Below are 15,831 nucleotides of genomic sequence, written 5' to 3' on the forward strand. Positions count from 1 at the left end.
TTCTTTATAAAGGGGACAATAGTAGCTGCTCATAGCATTGTTGTGGGTTAAATTAAATACGAATATACACATACCTACCCTGCTTCCCTGAAAATAAGACCTAACCGAAGAGTAAGCCCTAGCATGATTTTTCAGGAGGACATCCCCTGAACATAAGCCCTAATGCGTCTTTTGGAGCAAAATTTAACATAAGCCCCAGTCTTATTTTCAGGGAAACACTGTACCACACTAGAAACTTCCTGGGAGCTCCCTTGCCCTATTTAGAACGCTGATGGAGACGACTTTGCTTTGATGCCCCAAGATGCTGGGCAGGGAGAAATTGCGTGGACCACAGGGTAGGCTGTGGTTTATCTTGGTTGGATGCAGACGAGGGCTGTGGACTGGCCTGAAGAATGCGCCGAGTCGCAGCTCCGCAATTTCTACGCAGGCGGGGCACGGAAAGCGGCAGGCTGATTGGAGCCAGAGGCGAGGGGTTTTGTCTTGCAGCGGTGGTTGCATAGCAACCACGCCGTTTTTATTTAGATGATCTATTTCAGGGTGCTTTGGGGTTGTACCGATGAGGATTACTGGGGCATTCAAGAGCCCCCACCTCTCCGAAATCACTCCCCTGATTTGTAGCGACCTCGCTATTCCGAGCAGCCTTTGGCTCCGTAGTGCGCCACCCCCGGGAAACCCCACGCCCGCCCGCCCACGCATGCTCTCGGCGCCCCCACGCGCGTAGTCACCCTCACGGCTGCCGCCCACGCAGCCGCATGCTCCGGAAGCGCGGGCTTGGAGCGGCTGCGCGGCGCCAGCGGAGGCAGCTCCGGGCGCTTGGACGAGCTCTCCGAGGATGCTGCGGTGCGGGGCGCGTCGCCCCCCTCAATCCACCAGGGCCCGGATGCCTCAGAAATTCGGCTCTGGGTCTGTGGGGAGCAAAATGCAACCCAAACCCCGTTTTACCGAGCCCCGCGCAAATAAACACGCACAAGCACTCACACAGACGTCGCCGCGGCCCGCGCTCGCAGCAGCGGGTCTCGGCCACGGGCGACCAGGGAAGAGCCCGGAATCCACGAGGGGCCGCCGCTCGCGATCGGCCGCTAAAAGGTGCGACGTAAGTGCACGGTGTTACCCGCCTGGCTTAACGGCGCAACGGCCGACCTACGGCCTGCTCCGCCGGGGCCGCAGAGACCCGGTAGGCGGGGCGCTCCGTCAGGAAGGGAGCAGGGGAGGGAGAGCTCGGGAGTGATTTGTTGTGCGCCACTGGGTAGGTCGGCTTGGGCGGGTCGGAGGCCAGGCTGAGACTGCCCTCAGATGGACCCGCCGGGACGCGGCCGACTCGCGGCGTCCCTTCGCTCGCGGCGCTCGCTGATCTGGTTGAAAGGCAGTCGCTGCGGGAAGACGGGCGCTTACAGCTCACGTTTGGTGGCAGCTGCCATGAGCTACATCTGAAGGGGCGGTTGGAAGGGCGCCGGGCCGTTGCCTCTGGTTTAATATAGCAGATGCGCAAAAACTCCAACAGGTGGCTCCGTGGCGCAATGGATAGCGCATTGGACTTCTAGAGGCTGAAGGCATTCAAAGGTTCCGGGTTCGAGTCCCGGCGGAGTCGTAGTAGTTTTTCCTCCTGTAACTTATTTTCTATCCCTATCATTTATCCGCGTACTCTCCTTTTCCTAGACGGTGTAACTCGCTTCCCATTCCCTTTCTCTTCCCGCTCAGCTTTGGGCTTCGGCGGCCCTTTCACCTGTAGTCAATCGCGTGGGTCCTGTGCCCTGCCTCCCGCCCCTACCCCTCAGCTACCCCGGCTCGGTGGTTAAGGGGCTGGGCCCCGCCCACTAGGACCCTGATCCAGGTACTGGGAAGAGCGGCACCCGGAGGCGACCCAGCGAGGCCTCGCTGTTGTGGCTCAAAGGACAGCGCGGGGGAGGACGGGGTCTCAGATGTTCCGGGAGAGCTGCCCCCACGCCCCAGGGTAACACCCCTTCGCCGGGAGCACGACGGTGGCTCCTAGGGACGAACGAGGGAAGGAGGGCAAAACGCACCTACACCCTGTGCTGCTTCGCTCTGCCGGCTGACTGCCCCTCCCGCCGAGAAGGCTTCAAAATTGTCACCCACCTGAATCCCAGTGGGGTCCTCGCAGGAATGCAGACGCCTGGGCGTCACTCCGGGACTCTAATTCAGTCAATCAGGGTGGGGCCCAACAATCTCTTATTTCCGATAAGAATGTCCGCACCCCTGCCCAATGATGCCAGGGCAGAGGTCGGCGGTCCACTCCGCCTGCCAGCTCCTCCAGGGAAAGATGAACGTCTTAACACGTCTTCTCCTGACAACTCATAGCTTGGGGCAAGATTAGCGTTCCACCTCGCTAAATGCAAATAAATTAATGAATGGAGTTTTAAAAATTCATTGCAACAAACAAGCTTAATTTCACGCAAAAAATACAAAACCCAAAATTGTCAAAAAAAGGTACAGGGAAAAGTAAACATCCTTGTTCCCATACCCCAGCCTTGCAATTCTCTCTATACGCCATTAGTGAAAATTGTTTCTTGGAAATACTGTCAGATTTTATGCGTGTCTCAGCATTTTTATATTATCTCGCTGTATGTTTATTGATGTTAGTGACATAGGTGATACCCGATTGGTAGTATGCTACACTTGCTCTTTCACTTAAGGCAGGTAGAGCAGCCTGTTCCATTGTACATATGTATCATGATGATTTAACAGCCCCCAAGAGTTGGACATTTAAGTATACAGTATTTTCCTATTACAAACAATGCTTTAGTGAACATCCTTGCGCTTACATTATTATACACAAGTGCAAATATATACGTAGTATAGCCTCCTAGGAAGTTGAACTGCTGGGTCAAAGGTTTGTTTGTGCATTCTTTGACAGGTCTTGCCAAATTGCTCTCATAGAGATTGTACCCATTTTACTCTCACCAGCAATGTGAGAGTACCTATTTCCCCACACCCACATGTCACCAAACAGGTGAAAAAAGATTTCTAGTAGTAGTTTGAATTCATGTCTTCATTATGAGTGAATATGAGCATCTTTTCATATGTGAAATAATTTGTATTTCCTTTTTGTGATTTATCTGTTCTTGAGTTTTACTTATTTTTCTATTGCGTCATTGGTCATTTTCTTATTGGTTTGTACGAGTTCTCTATGTATTAAGGAAACCAACCCTTTGTGATATGTGTTATCATTATTCTTTCCTTGGTTGTTTGTCTTTTGATTTTGGTTTATGGTATTTTATTTTTTGTCTTACAGAAATTCATATATTTGGATTTATCAGTCTTTTATGGCTTCTAGGTTTGGGGTTATACAGCACTCAGGTTATTAAATCATTTCATCATGTTTTATTTTAGTGTTTTTATGGTTTTATTTTTATACCTAAATCATCACTTCATCTGGAATGTATTTTTGTATAAGTAGTGAAGTGGAAATTTTGTCCAAGAATCTCTGATAATGAACGCTCCTCCTTTTCTACACTAATTTGAAATGCTCCCTTTATCATTTTCTAAATTCTCATATGCATTTGGGTTTCTGGATCCTCTCTTCTATTCCATTGTGCTGTCTTAATTCTGATTCACCAGAATTGTTCTATTTTAATATTCTAGTAGGGCAAGTCCTCCTTCATAACTCTTTTTTAAAGACTTTTGTTTTAACCTATTTTTGAATTATTTTTTCCACATATTATTAATAATTAGCACTTATATAGCATTTGTTATATACCAGGTACTATTCTAAGTGTATTATGCATTTTAACGTGTGTAATCCTCTGACAACCCTACCAGGTAGGTATTATTATCCCCTTTCATGGAAGAGGCATGTGAGCTACAGAGATTTCACTAACTTGTCCAAGCTAATAATAAGCAGCATACCAGGATGGGAACCCAGGAAGGCTGGATCTGTGGATAAAACTGTAATTCTGTATTGTCTTTTATATGAGCTATAGTTACAGCTAGTCTGGCTCTAATATTAGGAGGTATTTGTGTTGTAGTCGTGTTGTTTATAGATTAATATAGGGAGAATTGAACTAATTATGATGTTGAGTCTTCCCATTTAAGAGTAGTAGGGGAAATCTTTTTTTCTTTTTTAAGAACACCTATTCCTTTCCATTTGCTCAGCTCTTCTTCTGTGCTCATCAAGAGTGTGTTAAAGTTTTCTTTATATATATATATCTTGACTTTAAAAAACTTTTTTTTGGTTTGGATCATTTGTTTCATTACATTTTCTAACTGGTTATGGTTTGTGTATATGAAGGCTTTTGATACATTAAATAATTTATATCCACCTATCTTACTGAACTATCCAACCATTTAAATATTTTTTCAGTTCAAAATCACAATGAGATACCACTACGTACCTATCAGGATGACTATAATAATAATAAAAAAACGACAGACAATAACAAGTATTGGCAATGATGTGGAGAAATTGGAACCCTCATACATTGCCAGTGGGGATGTAAAATGGTACAGTCGCTTTGGAAAACAGTTTGGCAATTCCTCAAAAAGTTAAAAATAGGGTTACCATATGACCCAGCAATTCCACTCCTAGGTATATACCCAAGAGAACTGAAAATGTATGTTTACACTTGTATATCATTGTTCATAGTGGTATTATTTTTTTTTTTTAAGGAGGGCACAGCTCACAGTGGCCCATGCGGGGATTGAACCAGCAACCTTGGTGTTATTAGCACCGTGCTCTAACCAACTGAGCTAACCAGCCACCCTACAGTATTATTCTTAATAGCCAAAAAGTGGAAACAACCCAAATATCTATCAACGGATGAATGGACAAACAAAATATGGGATATTCATATTATATTATGTTATTATATTATTCATCGATAAAATGAATGAAGTACCGATTTGTGTTGCCACATGGAAAAACCTTGAAAACATTATGCCAGTGTTCTCCTTGTGAAAGGAGCCAGTCACAGAAGACCACATATTATATGATTCCATTTACAGTTGACCCTTGAAAAATGCACGGGTTAGGGCGTTGAGCCCTAACTTTTGAGCCCCCAAAACTTGCAGGATCAAACTGCTCAGGTCCCCTATATAAAACGGTGTAGACCAACGCATACAGTCGTCCCACCACATCAATAGATTCCGAACGTTACAGGTATTTATTGAAAAAAATCTGCGTTTAAGTGGACCCACGCAGTTTAAACCTTTGTTGTTCAAAGGTCAACCGTATATTAAATAAACAAAACAGGCAACTCCATAGGCACAGAAAGTAAATTAGTGGTTGCCAGGTACTGGGAGTAAGGGAATGGGAAGTGACTACTAATGGGTATGGGGTTTTTCTGGGCGGGGGGAGTGTGTGATGAAAGTGTTCTGGAATAATGGGGATAATTGCACAACTCTGACCACACATAAACCCACGGAATTGTGCACTTTTTAAAGGGGTGATGGTATGGTGTCATGCAGGGTCTCAGCTCCCGCTCCCCGCACAAGAACGCAGGATGTGGTGAGGCCAAAAAGGAACACCCACGGAGCCACAGATAGGGGAGTCATACCAATCATTACATTCTCGCTGGTGGCTGGGTTGGACACAGGAAGCAGGAGCCACACGATCCACAACCTGCCATCTGCTTCTCTGCCAACCGACCCACTTGCTAACTGCAATCCGCACTTGCTAGCTTAGCCGTGGCGGTTATGTCAGTGGCTAATGGCTAACTGGTTACAGCTGACGGCCATCTACTACCTGAGCCAGCACCTTTCCATGTGAGGTCGAGAGCCTGGAAACTGCTCTCTGGGACTCTGTCCCCACAGATGGTATGTGAATTATATCTCAGTTTTTTAAAAGAAAAGATCATTTTTCAGTTGATTGTGTTTTCTGGAAATATATTTTGAAGGGAGGGTGAATGATAATTTTACCTTCTCCTTTGTAATTTTTATGCCTCATCTTGTTTCTCTTGTAATAGCATCAGTTAGTACCTCAAGAAGATGTTAGTTTCTCACAAAAATGGTCACAGTGAGCTAACTTTCCTGTTCCTGACCTTATGGGAATGTTTCTTCACTAAGCATCACGGTAGCTTTTGGTGTGGGCACGCACACATGTGCGCACATACACACATTTATCAAATTAGAGTATCTATCCCTATTTATCAGTCATCGATGGAGAGTTTTCTCCTTTGATCTATTGTGTAATATATTAACATATTTTCTAATATCCAACCCTTCTTATATTCCTGAAATGAATCCTGCTTAGTTGTGGTGTATATTTATTTTAATATTCTAATTTGCAATTTTTGCATATTCCAAAAGATTGACATTTAATTATCTACCATAAATGCAGCATTGTTTAGAATGGCCCCAAACTGGAAATAACTTGATGCCTACCAATTAATGATGTATTTGAAGAGAGAGTGGTAGAGTCATATAATTGAGGAGAATGTGGACCTTTAAAAAATGAGGAAGATCTATAATATTACGGGAAAATGTCCAAGATTAATGAAAAAAGCTGATATGCAAGTTGAATATGTTTAATATGACTCCATTTGTGTTAAATAATGCTAATATTAATAGTAATAACATGTAGTACTATAATTTTGTGTGCATCGAACATTTCTGGAAAGATACAGTTAACAGTGCTGGCGCAGTGGGGGCAGTGGTGTGAAGGGCGGGGCCTCCCTTTTTACTGTATACCTCTTTGTAATGTTGGAGTCTTTTTCATAATAAGCCTACCTTATCCTTTACTAAAAAAGTTAGTTTTAAAAAAGCTAAAGATAAAAACTGTAATGCTAATGAGGAAGGGGGGAAAAGTATTTTATGCCTTTTCTTGGATCACTTGCATATAGGCAGCCCTGACATTGCTTATCCATTAAAGATTTTCCTAACTTCATTTAACAAACATGTATTGATCCCCTTACACTGTTACATGCTGGATCTCTGCCATAAATACACCCGTCAGTAGCTCCTCCTAGTGAGTGAAGCGTGTGAACAAGGTGTCTCTGAGTGATTCCAGCGGGCACTGAGTCCAGAAGTCTTGTACACCATGTTGAGTGTGGACTTTACCCTGATGGAAACTCACTGAGTAGCTTTTAGGGCGGAAGCAGTTGTGATTAGCTGTAACTTGTATCACTCCTCTGGCTGCAGTATGGATCCCAGCTGGAAAAGCACAAGACTGGAGGCCAGAATACCAATGCAGGGCGGTTGGAGTCATCTAGGTAAAAAAATGAGAAGGGCTGGAACTAGGGAGGTGGTTTGGGGAGACGGGTAAGTGTACTAATTGGAGATATCAAGGGAGGGTGAAGTGATGGGACTTGATGAATTAAGGGATATAGAGAGGAGAGTGAGGGAATAGTCACAAAAGCCTCCCATTTAGGGTTTCCCGGTGGGAATTCCCGCCCATTCTCAGGAATTTTTTTCGCTTTCCCGTTCCCGAATCCCGAGAAAAGTTGGTCAGGAAATCGGGAAAATCGGCTCCTTGAACCCAGTAATACCCACAATGGGAAATAAACGTACTACTCACAGTGTATCTCTTGGACATTTTTCCTATTAATCACTAAGGTTTCCAGGTGGGAATTCCCTCCTGTTCTTGGGAATTTTTTCCGCTTTTCCGTTCCCAAATCCCAAGAAAAGTTGGTTGGGAAATTGGGAAAATCTGCTCCTTGAACCCAGGTGGTTGGTAGTATCGGCCGTCACTTTGTGGAAACGATTCTTCATGGAGAACAGAACAGTTTATATCTCGGGATTCCAGAATGGGAAAGCGAAAAAGATTCCTGAGAATGGATGGGAATTCCCGCCTGGAAACCCTACTCCCATTTCTAATTAGGGCAGTTGGTTGAATGCTAAAATAGTCACCGAGACAACGAAGGAGAGAGAAGTGGGTTTTGGGGGAAAAAGATCTGCATGTGTTGAGTTTGAGGTCTCTATGGAATATCCTGGAGATGTAGTTGGCAGTTGGCTATGCAATGCCAAGCACATAGCAAGCTCTTAATAAATATGTATTGAGTGAAAGAACTAACAGAAGGTAGGTATGCAGAAAGAGAGTGAAGGAAAAGAAGAGGAGATCTGGAGCTCAGGAGACCAATCTAGGCTTGAGACTTGAAATTCATTATCCTACAGATGGGACTTAAAACTTGGGACAAAGAGGAGATTCTGCAGGGACTGTCTAATGAGATGACAGTTGAGGACAGAAACCCAGAGCACAGACATTTGAAGGAGGCAAAGAATGTCTTCAAAGAGACCAAGAGGGTAGCCAGAGAAGAAGAAAACCAGGAGAAAGTGTTACCTCCAAGAACAAATGGAGCAGGTTTCCTCTAGAGGAGAGGGGTGTCAGGAAAAGGGAAATATCTCACATTTTTCTAAACACCTGCTTTCTGCCAGCAACTTTATTTAACACTTGCCATTTAATTACCTCCCAAATCCTAACAAATATGAATTACCCTATTTTATAGATGAAAAAATTATGATGCAAAGACGTTATGGGAGTTCAGGTGAAAGGATCAGCCTAGGAATAATGGGGAAAAAATGCCTGCTCTTTGGGGGCAAGTAGGAAGAGGGCAGAGATAAAAGCATGAAGGTGGAGAAGGGAAAAGTGAAGGTGCTCATGTTTGAAGACCTATTTTCTTTGTGATCTCTTGTACAGCTCTGCCTCATACACCCAGGATTCCAGGAAGGTACTGACAAATTGGGAGCGACCCCAAAGGGTGGAGACGCTCCTGTCTTATTGCTGCTATGGTCAATACAGACTCTAAAGACCAGTGGCCAGGAGTAGTTTCATTACAGCTTCCTTCTGATCTCTATATCAGCACTTAAAAAATATTTTATAACCTCATTCACCTTCAATTCGATCTCTTTTTTGAGTACTGACTTTGTGCAAGGAACCATGTTGGAAGGAAATACAAAGATGAGTGAGATCAATCGCATTTTCTTAGAGTTCACCCTAGTGAGGGACAGAGAGCCATGGCTTGGTGATGTCATTAATTAGGATCATCTTTGGCTATTAGTGACAGGAAACTCAAAATATCAGTGGATTTGGCAAGATAGAGGTTTCTGTTCTCTCATGTGAAACTCCAGGAAATGGCAGCTACTTGATCGTGAGAGATCCAGGCTCCCTATTCTTTCCTCAAAATGCAGCTCCCACCAGGTTCCATGATTGCTTATGCCGGTGCCATCAGGTCAACATACTAGTGAGTGGGGAGAAGATAAAGGGACCTAGCCCCACCCCAAGCTCATGCTTCTTTGAAGGACACTTCCCAGAAGTTGCACATACCACTTTCACTCGTATTCTATGCTTTATTTCCCCAGGTGGCCACATTCTCAGCTAAAAATCATGTGTTCTATAACTGTAAAAGAAAGGGGGAAAGTGCATCAGTTTCCGCTGGTGATGCTGAAACAGGTATGCTAATAGCTGTAACGCATGGCTAAAATAAAAGTACGACAAAGAGTTATAATTGCTAGCTCTGTGACCTTAGGCAGGTTATTTAACCTCTCTGTGCCTCAGTTTCTTCACTTATAAAATGATGAGTAGCACCTATCTCATAGGTTTACCTGTTTACCTAAATTGTTGTATACATATATTTTATATGTGTGTGTACCTAAGTTGTATTTATAAGTCCTTAAAATAGTGCCTTGGCACTAAGGGCTATATAGGTGTTTGTTAAATACAAAATAAAATAAAAATAAGCATAGTCAAATGGGAATTTCACAAGTATCAGTGGAGTACATCAGTGGAGAAAATTCAGTCTTAGGTCATTGTCTCAGTGGGTAGGCAGTTGGCAAGGGAATCTGGGAAGTGTAGTTTCCTGCAATCCAGAGCAGAGCAGAGAGACAGGTAAACGACCAGCACAAATGAAGTTGGGGCATGAGCAGCGGAACGGTGAACATAAATCTGTGGTGGCATTTTATAGAGGGTCTTGAATATCAGATTTTGAATATAGGGGTTTCTACATGTTTTGTTAAGCAGAGGTGGGCCATAGAAGATAAAAATGTAGAAAGGCATCATTAAAACTGTTTGAGAGACTCCCACAATGGGGGTGGGGGGAAGGATGGAGAACAGGGAAATTGTAGCTTTCCTTTGAGTTCCTATTATGTTCCAGACATGGTGCTAAGCACTTACCTAACTATCTCAGAAACATGGTGTGTCTGGTTCTGGATATGTTGAGTTTGAGATGACTTCGTGCTACCTGGATGGGCGTATCACACCATTAATTGGAAATGTGTGTCTGGAGCAGGTGTGTAGAGATAAAAGGATGGAGACTTTGGAGTTTTTTTTGCAGAGAGGTGAGAGCAGAAGCTGAAGGAGAGGAAGAAGATATTCAAGTCAGTATAGAGAAAGAAGGTAAGAGGGCAGGCATTACGGGAAACCAACAAGTGGTGGGCAGAGTAAGAAAATCAGTGAAGGAAGAGAGATAAAAACAGAAGTTTATCATCCTGCAGAAGCCAAGAGAAGCTGGTGCGTCAAGAAGGAAAGGTCAGCAGTGTCTAACATTTCCTGGTCAGAAAAGATGAAGACTGAGGGGAAAAAGGCACTTATAGCAGTTGGGATGCGTGCACAAATAGTTTCTCTAGACACATGGAGTCACCAGGAGTTAAGGCAGCCTTAGTCAGATGGTTTTGGCTGGTTGAGTGAAGGAGGAGACAGTGATCGGCTGAGGGTAGGAGTGGGTGCTGGGGGACCCTGGGGAGAATGTGAGCATGCTTTTTATCTCCTATGAGCTCCTCGGGTGTAGAGGCTCTTTACTGGTGTAGCCTGGCGCTTAAATAATGCATAGGATTCAATTTTGTGGTGATTGGCTGACTGACTTGCAGAATGAATGAATGAATTTGGTGAGAAGTCACCAGAATTGAATAAAAGAATGGTGGAGCAGCAGTGGAAGCCCGGCTGAAAGTCAGTAGCTTCATGGTATTTCCCCAAATCTCAGTAATCTGGATGGATAAGGAATAGTGGGGATTTCCCTGGCTGATATTGGCAGGTGAGAGTAACAGAGAGAACGAGACTAGTAGGGTATACAAAGAATTTGTTTGACCAGTTTGGTCCAGATTGGTTAGGGGAAAATGTATCCTGATGGGGACGGAGGGCTGGAAGAATAAGTGGCTGAAATGCTTGAGTCCACAATCGTTGGGAGTGGGGCCCAGGCATCTGTATTTTTGAAGCCACTGCAGGTAATTCCAAACTGCAGCCAAGGTTGGGTTAGAGAGGGGACTGAGGGAAGTCTAACAGAGATTGGGATAGTGAGAGTTCAGAATCCTAACCATTGAACAGTTTTAAGTAATGAGTCTAAGGGCATGATAGTGATTGGCTGAGGCGGAGTGAAAATGAGGGTTACTGGAATTGATGAAATTGTGTTTGGGAACTGTAGGGTCATCTTGATTCATACACACCTTTGGCTAAATCAGGATAATGATTTCACTAAAGGAAAAACCAAGAGTCGACCTTAAAGGACTACAGTCAGGTAAAATATAAAAAGGGCTGAAGTTGTGATCCATCCAGCAATCACCAAGGCACAGGGAAAGGCAGTGGGCCAGTTAATATCCTTTCATTTCACTACTGATCGACACACCTACCATTCAGATCAAGGCTGCTTCTGTGATGACCTTGTCAATAGCTGAACCTGGGGGAAGTGGCAGATTTGGCTGGAAGGGAAGATGTTACAGATAAATTCCAGTTCTTTTCCTCCTTCTCATTCCCCCACCCCCTCCCTTTGGCAACCGTCAGCTCTATCTATGGGTCTGTTTGTTTCACTTTGTTCATTTGTGTGCGTTTTTTCCTAGATTCCACACATAAGTGAAACCATATGGCATTTGTATTTCTCTATTAATTTAATTTCATTTAGCATAATACCCTTTAGGTCCAACCTAAAGGTTGTTGCAAATGGCAAGATTTCATTCGTTTTTATTGCTGAGTAATATTGTTTTACATGCATACGTGTATAATACATGTCTTTATCCATTCATCATTTGTTGATGGGCCCTAGGTTGCTCCCATTATCATGACTATTAGAAATAGCCATGCTGCAGTGAACATAGGGGTGCATTTTTCTTTGGCTACATACCCAGCAACGGAATTGCTGGATCATATGGCAGCTTTATTTTTAAATATCAAATCTCCATACTGTTTTCCATAGTTGCTGCACCAATTTACAGTCCTACCAACAGTGTATGAGGGGTTCCCTTTTCTCCACATCCTCGCCAACACCTATTATCTGTTGATTTATTGATGCTAGCCATTCTGACAGGAGTGAAGTGGTAGCTCATTGTGGATTTTGATTTACATTTCACTGATTAGTGATGTGATGAGCTCATCTTTTCGTGTTTGTTAGCCATCTGTATGTCCTCTTGGGAGACGTATCTGGTCCTCTGCCATTTTTTAACTGGATTTTTTTGTGTTAAACTGTGTTAAGTTCCTTTCATAGTTTGGATATTAACCCCTTATCAAATGTATCATTTGTGAATGTCTTCTCCCATTCAGTGACTTGTCTTGTCGTTTTGGTTTCTTTTGCTGTGCACAAAGTTTTTAACTTGATGTCGTCCTATTTAGTTTTTCTTTTGTTGCTCTTGCCCAAGGAGACATATCCAAAATGACACTGCTAATACCTATGTCAAAGAGTTTACTGCCTATGTTTTCTTCTAGAAGTTTTATGGTTTCAGGTTTTACATTAAGTCTTTAACTCATTTTATTTTCGTATATGGTGTAAGAAAGTGGTCCAATTTCTTTTTTTTCACATGTATTTGTCCAGTTTTTCCAGCACCACTTAGAAGAGACTGTAGCCAAGGTTTTGATGAAGCTTCACATTCCAGAATTGAGCCATGACTTGTTCTACTAACTCATCGCCTCAGCCATTCTGGTGTGTGTATATGCACCGTGTTGCATAAGGTCTGAAAATAAGACCTAGCTGGACCATCAACTCTAACGTTTTTGGAGCTAAAATTAATATAACACCCAGTATTATATTACATACCTTATATTTTATTATATTATACTCAGTCTTATATTAAAATAAGACCAGGTCTTATATTACTTTTTGCTCCAAAGGCACATTAGAACTGATGGTCCGGCTAGGTATTTTCAGGGAAACATGGTATATATAAATGTGTATACACATACATACATTTCAGGGAAAAAATAAGTCTTACTGATGATACATTAAGATATAGAAAAATTTTAACCACAATGTATGTTTTGTGTTCTCGTTTGTTGTAGTACATTACTCCCCTGAACTTCCCTGAGTAGAGGGGTGGGGGAATAGATATAGGAGGAAGAGACTGAACAAAATGTCATTAAATTTATTTTCATATAGACGACTGTATGTACATATTTTTTTCCTATCATTTAAAAAGGTCAAAGAACATTTTTAAGGTCATTTGTAGTATTCTTCACTGCATGACAGCTAAAATTCATATGGTAATTGGGACTCGATCTAACCATAGTTTTCACATCCGTATTTCCTTTTCCTTCCCTTAATGAACAAGACTTCAAAATTTCAGTACGTTGCATGGGGTCGAGGTCAGAAATTTGGTGCCTGAATCCTACCAGTCCCTGCTTTGCAACCTGCCAAGGAGTTTGTAACCATAAGGAAGAGCAGCCAATCAGAAAGAAAGTACCACTCATATAACTAGAAAAACACTCCGATTGCAGGACTTCTCAGGTAAGCCGTGATGAAACAACCCATCTTCCCTTACCTTTTATAGAAAAAGCCTGGCTCAAGAAAGCCCCAAGTCCAATTTCCCACTTTGTTTGGAAGAGAGGATGACAGGCCTGACCCCTAAGAGGGCAAGTGACTGCACATGGTTTCTGACCTATTAGCACAGCAACCATGTTCATTTGTGAAAATACAGCCCCATGAATATCTTGAGCTCACTTTAATCTGATGAGTCCTCTTACCTTATGGGGGTGACAAGGAAGGAGGCTCGTGAGGAGTAGCACTTCCTATATATGGAGCCCATTTAACATTGCTTAGAGCCTTCAGTGCCACACTTTGGTGTGGATCATGTTTTGGTTTTATAGCAATTTTATGCGATACTGTTCAATTGAAGAAAAACTTCAACTGATATACTTTTAAAAGAGAATATCGTATGGTGCCAGGCTTGTTAGAGAAACGTCTTAGACCTTCCAGATCTGTTTAGCTGCATGCTGACTACCACCAGTGACATCATTCAATATCACGTAGAGCACAGTTCACCCAGCCAAGCCTTGACCCACCGAATCAGGAGTTACAATGAAACGGTGGTCGTTTTGAGTCATTGAATTTTGGGGTAATTTGTTATGCAGTAACTAGAACGAACATACACTATGCACCACCCATCACCTGAGCCTAAACTACTGGCTCAGAGTCGGACAATCAGCTCTAATGCATCTTTTGGAGCGAAAATTAATATAAGACCCGGTCTTATATAAGATCCGGTTTTATTATAGTAAAATAAGACTGGGTCTTATATTAATTTTTGCTCCAAAATACGCATTAGAGTTGACTATCCGGCTAGGTCTTATTTTCGGGGAAACATTGTAGTTTGCCTTTCTCATAGTGTTCAGTATTTACTGATATAACCCTTTTCATTTCAGAACCTCCCCCTACTGCTACCTAATTTCCCATTTCATTTTGAGGTATTTCATTTCTTTTATAAAGCACTCATCTGCTTATGCCACTTAATTACAGGTCATGCTACTGACCCTGCCTCTTGGAAGCTCTTAGTAATTGGAAGCATTGCTTCTTCACTTTTAAAAGTGGAAACATTTCCCTTTTAAATTGTGTAACAATAAGATGACTTTTACATTTTAATTAGTCAGATGCTTGGGGAATTGGTTAACTAGAAAGCATTTTTTGTTTAAATCCTTACTGAAAACTTTTCAATAAAATTTAAGTAGTAATTTTGAACAATAGTTATTGCTTGAGAGACTGAACTGGATGAGTATCTGCACATTACAGAAATAGTGTTAAAATTTTTTTCATATAATCATGTTCCCTTCTAACTTGCTATTTCTAAGAGTGGGATCCCATGAATTTAAGTTACTCAAGGTTTTACCGAGCTTTTCTATACAGTCTTCTCTGCCCCTCACCCCTTTTCCTTTTCTTTAAAACCCTGCCATTTATCCTCTGGACAGCCAAGGATGGCCTCTCATCAGACATCCTTAATTATGGGGGACCCATGAGACATTTTCTTAGGTCTTACTAATAGGAATAATGGTGTTTATCTAAAGTCGATGTTTTTATCTAATAACAGAACACTGAACACAGAACTGATTTTTTTGTGTTAGATGCTAGAAAGCTCAAAGCCCCCTCTTATCAACCGTTGCAGTTAAGTTTCAGAATTGTTTTATTAACTTCATCTTGACTTCATTTAATTTCTTCCATCCTCACTTTCCTCCCCATAATTTCCTCACTTAAAACAAAAAACTAGCTGTGTTGTACACATTTTTTATAAGCTGTCTTAAAAACATTTTGGGACAAGATGGGCAATTTTAGAAATTGTTCAAGATTGTAAGGTATTTCGAAGGCCCCTTTTCATCAGTTTTAACCCAAACTTTCTAGGTTGTCTTCATTATCTTTTAAGTTCCTTTTACAGCTTCATTTAGCTCTCTGATCATATATACTAACATACATTTGCTCTAAGAACACTTGTACCATTCCTTTGGTTTCAACTATGACTTTTATACTGGCCACAAGCAGACCCCGTATCTCTGTACAGAGTTCTGTATTTTCTGGACCTGAATTTACAGTTGACGAAAGGGCATTTCCATTTGTCTGTCTACCTACCTACCTACCTACACATACACACACCTCTTAATTAAAATATTGTTAATTATGATATTGTTATATTTATCTTTGATATTATTTTAAAGCTTTTTGAATGTTAGCAAATCTTACACTTTCTAAATGTCTTTTAATTCAA

The 15,831-nt window shown here is 42.2% G+C and overlaps 2 long non-coding RNA genes and 1 other non-coding gene across 5 annotated transcripts in view; 2 read left to right on the forward strand and 1 right to left on the reverse strand.

The window, feature by feature from the left end:
• The window catches only part of LOC117027464 (uncharacterized), a 58,994-nt gene extending 56,913 nt beyond the window's left edge, over positions 1–2,081 (reverse strand). The window contains exon 1 of one of the 2 annotated variants that reach the window (XR_004423925.1): positions 979–2,081. This is a non-coding gene — a long non-coding RNA (uncharacterized LOC117027464). The remainder of the gene's footprint in view (positions 1–978) is intronic. The other variant, XR_004423926.1, reaches the window with a different exon arrangement.
• On the forward strand, positions 1,504–1,588 carry TRNAR-UCU (transfer RNA arginine (anticodon UCU)). Its single transcript is given in 2 exon segments — positions 1,504–1,540; positions 1,553–1,588. It is a non-coding gene; the product is annotated as a tRNA-Arg (tRNA).
• Positions 2,082–5,712: 3,631 nt separating the features above from the next.
• On the forward strand, positions 5,713–15,711 carry LOC117027465 (uncharacterized). Of its 2 annotated transcripts, none has more exons than XR_004423928.1 (3): positions 5,713–5,769; positions 9,250–9,340; positions 13,414–15,711. It is a non-coding gene; the product is annotated as an uncharacterized LOC117027465 (long non-coding RNA). The 2 variants fall into 2 exon arrangements; XR_004423927.1 differs by lacking the exon at positions 5,713–5,769 and adding an exon at positions 6,007–7,163.
• The last annotated feature ends 120 nt before the right edge of the window (positions 15,712–15,831 follow it).

This window comes from Rhinolophus ferrumequinum, chromosome 9 (assembly GCF_004115265.2).
Source record: "Rhinolophus ferrumequinum isolate MPI-CBG mRhiFer1 chromosome 9, mRhiFer1_v1.p, whole genome shotgun sequence".
Classification (NCBI taxonomy): domain Eukaryota; kingdom Metazoa; phylum Chordata; class Mammalia; order Chiroptera; family Rhinolophidae; genus Rhinolophus; species Rhinolophus ferrumequinum.